Here is an 8,854-nt window from a genome sequence, read left to right as displayed (position 1 = left end):
CGCATGAAGAAACTCCATACTGATGGACTTTTGGAACCACTTGATTATGAATCAATTGGTACTTGCGAACCGTGCCTCATGGGCAAGATAACTAAAACACCGTTCTCCGGTACTATGGAGAGAGCAACAGATTTGTTGGAAATCATACATACAGATGTATGTGGTCCGATGAATATTGAGGCTCGTGGCGGATATCGTTATTTTCTCACCTTCACAGATGATTTAAGCAGATATGGGTATATCTACTTAATGAAACATAAGTCTGAAACGTTTGAAAAGTTCAAAGAATTTTAGAGTGAAGTTGAAAATCATCGTAACAAGAAAATAAAGTTTCTACGATCTGATCGTGGAGGAGAATATTTGAGTTACGAGTTGGGTGTACATTTGAAACAATGCGGAATAGTTTCGCAACTCACGCCACCCGGAACACCACAGCGTAATGGTGTGTCCGAACGTCATAATCGTACTTTACTAGATATAGTGCGATCTATGATGTCTCTTACTGATTTACCGCTATCATTTTGGGGTTATGCTTTGGAGACGGCCGCATTCATGTTAAATAGGGCACCATCAAAATCCGTTGAGACGACACCTTATGAACTATGGTTTGGCAAGAAACCAAAGTTGTCGTTTCTGAAAGTTTGGGGCTGCGATGCTTATGTGAAAAAGCTTCAACCTGATAAGCTCGAACCCAAATCAGAGAAATGTGTCTTCATAGGATATCCAAAGGAGACTATTGGATACACCTTCTATCACAGATCCGAAAGCAAGACTTTTGTTGCAAAGTTCGGAAACTTTCTAGAGAAGGAGTTTCTCTCGAAAGAAGTGAGTGGGAGGAAAGTAGAACTTGACGAGGTAACTGTACCTGCTCCCTTATTGGAAAGTAGTGCATCACAGAAAACTGTTTCTGTGACACCTACACCAATTAGTGAGGAAGCTAATGATAATGATCATGAAACTTCAGAACAAGATACTACTGAACCTCGTAGATCAACCAGAGTGAGATCCGCGCCAGAGTGGTACGGTAATCCTGTTCTGGAAGTCATGCTACTAGATCATGATGAACCTATGAACTATGAAGAAGCGACGGTGAGCCCAGATTCCGCAAAATGGCTTGAATCCATGAAATCTGAGATGGGATCCATGTATGAGAACAAAGTATGGACTTTGGTTGACTTGCCCAATGATCGGCAAGCAATTGAGAATAAATGGATCTTCAAGAAGAAGACTGACGCCGACGGTAATATTACTGTCTACAAAGCTCGACTTGTCGCAAAAGGGTTTCGGCAAGTTCAAGGGATTGACTACGATGAGACCTTCTCACCCGTAGCGATGCTTAAGTCTGTCCGAATCATGTTAGCAATTGCCGCATTTTATGATTATGAAATTTGGCAGATGGATGTCAAAACTGCATTCCTGAGTGTATTTCTGGAAGAAGAGGTGTATATGATGCAACCAGAAGGTTTTGTCGATCCAAAGGGAGCTAACAAAGTGTGCAAGATCCAGCGATCCATTTATGGACTGGTGCAAGCCTCTCAGAGTTGGAATAAACGCTTTGATAGTGTGATCAAAGCATTTGGTTATATACAGACTTTTGGAGAAGCCTGTATTTACAAGAAAGTGAGTGGGAGCTCTGTAGCATTTCTGATATTATATGTGGATGACATATTACTGATTGGAAATGATATAGAATTTCTGGATAGCATAAAGGGATACTTGAATAAGAGTTTTTCAATGAAAGACCTCGGTGAAGCTGCTTACATATTAGGCATAAAGATCTATAGAGATAGATCGAGACGTTTAATTGGACTTTCACAAAGCACATACCTTGACAAGATTTTGAAGAAGTTCAAAATGGATCAAGCAAAGAAAGGGTTCTTGCCTATGTTACAAGGTGTGAAGTTGAGTCGGACTCAATGCCCGACCACTGCAGAATATAGAGAGAAGATGAAAGATGTTCCCTATGCTTCAGCCATAGGCTCTATCATGTATGCAATGTTGTGTACCAGACCTGATGTGTGCCTTGCTATAAGTCTAGCAGGGAGGTATCAAAGTAATCCAGGAGTGGATCACTGGACAGCGGTCAAGAACATGCTGAAGTACCTGAAAAGGACTAAGGATATGTTTCTCGTATATGGAGGTGACAAAGAGCTCATCGTAAACGGTTACGTTGATGCAAGCTTTGACACTGATCCGGATGATTCTAAATCGCAAACCGGATACGTGTTTACATTAAACGGTGGAGCTGTCAGTTGGTGCAGTTCTAAACAAAGCGTCGTGGCGGAATCTACGTGTGAAGCGGAATACATAGCTGCTTCGGAAGCAGCAAATGAAGGAGTCTGGATGAAGGAGTTCATATCCGATCTAGGTGTCATATCTAGTGCATCGGGTCCAATGAAAATCTTTTGTGACAATACTGGTGCAATTGCCTTGGCGAAGGAATCCAGATTTCACAAGAGAACCAAGCACATCAAGAGACGCTTCAATTCCATCTGGGATCTAGTCCAGGTGGGAGACATAGAGATTTGCAAGATACATACGGATCTGAATGTTGCAGACCCGTTGACTAAGCCTCTTCCACGAGCAAAACATGATCAGCACCAAGGCTCCATGGGTGTTAGAATCATTACTGTGTAATCTAGATTATTGACTCTAGTGCAAGTGGGAGACTCAAGGAAATATGCCCTAGAGGCAATAATAAAGTTATTATTTATTTCCTTATATCATGATAAAAGTTTATTATTCATGCTAGAATTGTATTAACCGGAAACATAATACATGTGTGAATACATAGACAAACAGAGTGTCACTAGTATGCCTGTACTAGACTAGCTTGTTAATCAAAGATGGTTATGTTTCCTAACCATGGACAAAGAGTTGTCATTTGATTAACAGGATCACATCATTAGTTGAATGATCTGATTGACATGACCCATTCCATTAGCTTAGCACCCGATCGTTTAGTATGTTGCTATTGCTTTCTTCATGACTTATACATGTTCCTATGACTATGAGATTATGCAACTCCCGTTTGCCAGAGGAACACTTTGTGTGCTACCAAACGTCACAACGTAACTGGGTGATTATGAAGGAGCTCTACAGGTGTCTCCAAAGGTACATGTTGGGTTGGCGTATTTTGAGATTAGGATTTGTCACTCCGATTGTCGGAGAGGTATCTCTAGGCCCTCTCGGTAATGCACATCACTTAAGCCTTGCAAGCATTGCAACTAATGAGTTAGTTGCGGGATGATGTATTACGGAACGAGTAAAGAGACTTGCCGGTAACGAGATTGAACTAGGTATAGGATACCGACGATCGAATCTTGGGCAAGTAACATACCGATGACAAAGGGAACAACGTATGTTGTTATGCGGTCTGACCGATAAAAGATCTTCGTAGAATATGTAGGAGCCAATATGAGCATCCAGGTTCCGCTATTGGTTATTGACCGGAGACGTGTCTCGGTCATGTCTACATTGTTCTCGAACCCATAGGGTCCGCACACTTAAGGTTACGATGATAGTTATATTATGAGTTTGTGCATTTTGATGTACCGAAGGTTGTTCGGAGTCCCGAATGTGATCACGGACATGACGAGGAGTCTCAAAATGGTCGAGACATAAAGATTGATATATTGGAAGCCTATGTTTGGATATCGGAAGTGTTCCGGGTGAAATCAGGATTTTACTGGAGTACCGGGAGGTTACCGAAACCCCCGGGGAGGTATATGGGCCTTAGTGGGCCTTAGTGGAAGAAGAGAAGAGGCAGCCAGGGCTGGGCCACACGCCCCTCACCCCTAGTCCGAATAGGACAAGGAGAGAGGGGGCCGGCGCCCCCCTCCTTCTCTCTCTCTCTTTTCCCACCCCACGAATCCTATTCCAACTAGGAAAGGGGAGGAGTCCTACTGGCGCGCCAGAGGGAGTAGGACTCCTCCTGGCGCGCCACACCTTGGCCGGCCGGCCCCCCTCCCTTGAACCTTTATATACGGAGGCAGGGGCACCCCTAGAGACAAGTTGGTCCACGTGATCATACTCTTAGGCGTGTGCGGTGCCCCCTTCCACCATAGTCCTCGATAATATTGTAGCGGTGCTTAGGCGAAGCCCTGCGACGGTAGTACATCAAGATCATCACCACGCCATCGTGCTGACGGAACTCTTCCCCAACACTTTGCTGGACCGGAGTCCGGGGATCGTCATCGAGCTGAACGTGTGCTAGAACTCGGAGGTGCCGTAGTTTCGGTGCTTGATCGGTCGGGCCGTGGAGACGTACGACTACATCAACCAAACGCTTCCGTTCTCGATCTACAAGGGTACGTAGATCATACTCTCCCCTCTCGTTGCTATGCATCACCATGATCTTGCGTGAGCGTAGGAAAATTTTGAAATTACTACGAAACCCAACACAAACTCGGTGGGACCGATTCGCTCATCTTGGTTAGACCTAAACATTACGAAGGGGAAATAGAGAGTTTGCGTTGCAATCTCGGTGGGACCGATCACTCATCTCGGTTGGACCAAAATGTTATGAAAGGAAATAGAGAGTTTGCAATCCCATCTCGGTGAGACCGAGATCCCTATCAGTGAGCCCGAAGTGACTAGGGTTTCTGGCAGTAGCTATGTCAAGTGAACTCGGTGGCGCCAGATAGAAGATTTCGGTGTGGCCGAGTTTGACTTTTGGTTTGGGACATATGTGGATATGAGAAAGTAGTTTGAGGGGTTTTGGAGCATATCACTAAGCATTTTGAGCAAGCGACTCATTAAGCAACACCTCACCCCCTTTTAATAGTATTGGCTTTTCCTATGGACTCAATGTGATCTTGGATCACTAAAAGTAAAATGTAGAGTCTTGTGCTTTGAGCTTGAGCCAATCTCTTGTCCTTAGCATTTTGAGGGGTCCACTTTCTAATCCATGCCATGCCAATCATTGAGATTTTCCTAAAATATTTATCTTCAAGTAGCATTAGCTCAATGAGCCATATGTTGTTAGGAATTACCAAAACCACCCAGGAATAGTTGCACTTTCAATAATCCACCTCGGTCATATCGTTGCAGTGCTTAGGCGAAGCCCTGTTGTCGGTGTCAAAACCGGCGGATCTCGGATAGGGGGTCCTGAACTGTGCGTCTAAGTCGGATGGTAACAGGAAGCAGGGGACACGATGTTTACCCAGGTTCGGGCCCTCTTGATGGAGGTAATACCCTATGTCATGCTTGATTGTTCTTGATGATATGAGTATTACAAGAGTTGATCTACCATGAGATTGTAGAGGCTATACCCTAGAAGCTAGCCTATGGTATGATTGCCTGTTGTCCTACGGACTAAACCCTCTAGTTTATATAGACACCGGAGGGGGCTAGGGTTACACAAGGTTGGTTACAAGGGAGGAGATATACACATCCTTATTGCCTAGCTTGCCTTCCATGCTAAGGAGAGTCCCATCCGGACACAAGACGAAGTCTTCAATCTTGTATCTTCATAGTCCAACAGTCCGGCCAAAGGATATAGTACGGTTGTCCGGAGACCCCCTAATCCAGGACTCCCACAGTAGCCCCTGAACCAGGCTTCAATGACAATGAGTCCGGCGCGCAGTATTGTCTTCGGCATTGCAAGGCGGGTTCTTCCTCCGAATACCCCATGGAAGATTTTTGAACACAAGGATAGTGTCCGGCTCTACAAAACAAGTTCCACACCCCCACCATAGAGAGAATAATATTTCCACAAATCTAATCTGCCGACATGTTTAGCAACATCACATCATGTCGTGGCTCGGTCATTATTCAAAGCGTTTCTCTCAACCAGCACCGCACATAACATGGGGCTCTTTTCTTGACATGTCTTGTCAAAGCAGAGATCGTGTCCCCCTTATTACGGGATTCTCATCAATACGGACGTGGGTAACCCAACCGCGCCAGCAATTACGGGCCTAGGGAATAAGCGATTTTACCAGGCAAGTGGGGAGACGCATCGCCTCTTCCACCCTTATAAAGGGACAAGGATTTACTCTTTTCACCCACGCCTTCTTCCTCCTTGCTTACCCATTCCCGCACACTCGAGCTCTAGCGCCCAAGCTCGCATTCTTCTTCTAAAACCACTCCAAGCATGTCCAGAGCAGGAGGCAAGTGGATGGTCTCCTCCATCGCGGAGGAGAACATCAAAAAGTTATGGGAAGCCGGATATCTGGCCGCGGATATCGCGCACCGGCTGCCAGATGCGGGGCAGATCATCCCAACGCCCGAACCCCATGAGAGGGTAGTTTTTCTTACCCATTTTGTTCGCGGATTGGGATTTCCCCTCCACCCGTTTGTCCGCGGGCTCATGTTCTACTACGGGCTGGATTTTCATGATCTGGCCCCCAATTTCATCCTCAACATCTCAGCGTTTATCGTCGTGTGCGAGGCCTTCCTCCGCATCAGGCCCCACTTCGGCCTATGGATGAAAACCTTCAATGTTAAACCGAAGGTGGTGGATGGCCAGCAAGCAGAGTGCGGAGGCGCCATGGTGGGAAAGATGACTAACGTCACCTGGCTCGAGGGCACCTATGTGGATACCATAAAGGGGTGGCAATCGGGGTGGTTCTACATCACCGAGCCGCGCGACTCCAACTGGGTGGCGGCCCCCAAATTTCGATCCGGAATCCCCACGCGGCTCACCTCCTGGAAAGAGAAGGTCCTATCCTGGGGTTCTTCGGTAGAGTTGACCGGACTCCAGACCTGCATCCGAAACATGAAGAGCAAGAAAATCAAGCTTGTCAACGTGGTCCAGGTCATGCTCTTCCGCCGGATCCTCCCGTGTCAATGACGGGCATTCGATTTGTGGGAGTTCGACTCGGCCAAGCACCAGATGCTGCGAGAGCTCTATGACACGATGCACGAGGACATCTGGAGGGTGCTGTTCAAGGGCGTCGAGATTCCTCCTTCCCTCACTGAGGACCGCGGACTCAGCGCAAAGCGCCGCGCCAATCCGGTAAGTTTTTATATCTCTCAGGGTATTTATTTGCCCCGGTTTAGTCATATGCAGGATCTAAGCTTCCATGCCATTAACAGGACTGCATAAAGACAGCGGAGCAGCTTGATTGCCTAGCCCCCCTACCCAAAGTTCCTACGGGCACTCTCCTAACGGAGATGCTGACTCTGGCACCTTACAAGGTGCTGGTGAAGAAGATCAAGAAGAAGGCCGCGAGGACCCGAAAGGGTCTCCGGCGCAAGGTTGTATCGGACTCATCGTCCGATGACTCCGACGCGCACTCCTCCCACGAAGACGAGGAGGAGGAAGAGGAAAGTCCCCCCCCCCCAGCCGGGGGAGACAAGAAAAGGAATGCCGACCCAACCGGGGAGGCCGAAGGGTCCAAGAAGGGCAAGACCCTCCCTCCGGACTGCTCCACGACGGCCGCCTACAGCAGCGTTGAGTGGCTACCCAGGGTCAAGCCCCTGGCGAAGTCTTAAGTATCCGGACACCATAGTAGTTTGTGGTATGTTGTACTATACTGCTTCTTCTCATGCCGAACATGATTATGCAGTCCGTCCCGAGCTCATCTTGACGTAACTTTGCCGAGCGGTTCGTTGGACTCGTCAGATATGAACAGCGGTTCTCTTCTGACTGCCTCCACTCCTTGCCCTGCGGACAACGTCGAGGTGTTGTCTCAACAGGAACCGGGCCAAGGGGAGGCAGTCCTGGGGGCGCCTCGAGGCGACCTTCCGGACCTTGGGCGCAAAGGGAGCCGGACTCCCATGGGCTCCAGGTTCGGCCCCCAGCCGAACACTGCATCGGAATCTTCGGTGGTTCCGGACTCCGGCGGGCGACCCCCAGTTAAGGGGGGCAAGCCGCCCGTGCCGGTGTCCTCTGTCTATCCAGAGGCACCGGACAACTTGCTGGAAGTGCTTCGTGGCACTTCCATCGATGAAGAGCACCACACTATCATGAGTGTGGTGATCGAGAAAGTTTAGTCCGCCAAGAACGGACTGACCGAAGCTTGCGCCAACCTCCTAACAGGCTTTGAGGTAATCAATGAAGATATAGGAAAATATGCCCGCATGGATACTAGCCCCTGATGCTCTGTTCGCCGTTCGGAAAGAAAGGCCGGATAGAGGATCAAATGATAACTCAGGAGTCTAATCAGAAAAATGTCTATGTGTATGTGCAGGCTTCACTGCTGGCCACTGCCGCACGTACTACGGAGGTCTCTGTGCTGAAGCAGGACCTGGAGCGGTCCGAGGATGAGCTCGGCCTTACCAAGAGGCAGCTCGAGGAGAGCAAAGGTAAGCAATACCCTTGTCTATATATTTAAAAAGAAATTCAGGTGTAAAGTAATAGGATCATCATGGAGTTGCCAGGGGCCACGACCGAAGTGGCAACCCTGAGGAAGGCGTTGTCTGAGGCCGAAGACAAAGCGGCCAAGGAGCACATTGAACGGGAGAAGCAAGAAGCCTGAGTAGGCGAGGAGCAGCAAGAGCTCGAGGCTCTCGCCAAAAAGCACGAGTCCTTGGAGCTTGACTCTAAGACGCGAGAGTCCGAGCTCGTGCAGGCGCTTGAAAGCGTCCGAAGCGCCAAGGCCGAAGCACACAAGGCCCTCCAGGAGATTGATGCGGTGAAGAAGATAGCAGCGCGTAAGGCATTCATTATGCAAAGCAAGCACGTGAAGGAGACTTTCCTTTTTTTACCCGAGTTCGGAGCTCTCCAGGAGCATTTGCAGATCTTCCCTGCAGTGTACTGGATGCCATAGAGTTTTACCGAGCTGAGGAGGGGAGCTCGACAGAGAAGTTATTCTGGTCTCAGTATACTGGGACCGAACACCCCGTGCCCTTGAGCGACCAGCTGAAGCAGTTGGTCAAGCTTCACAAGGCGGCCGAACAAGCCATG

The sequence above is a fragment of the Triticum dicoccoides genome, chromosome 5A (assembly GCF_002162155.2).
Source record: "Triticum dicoccoides isolate Atlit2015 ecotype Zavitan chromosome 5A, WEW_v2.0, whole genome shotgun sequence".
Lineage (NCBI taxonomy): Eukaryota > Viridiplantae > Streptophyta > Magnoliopsida > Poales > Poaceae > Triticum > Triticum dicoccoides.
Note: the sequence above shows the minus strand (reverse complement) of the source record.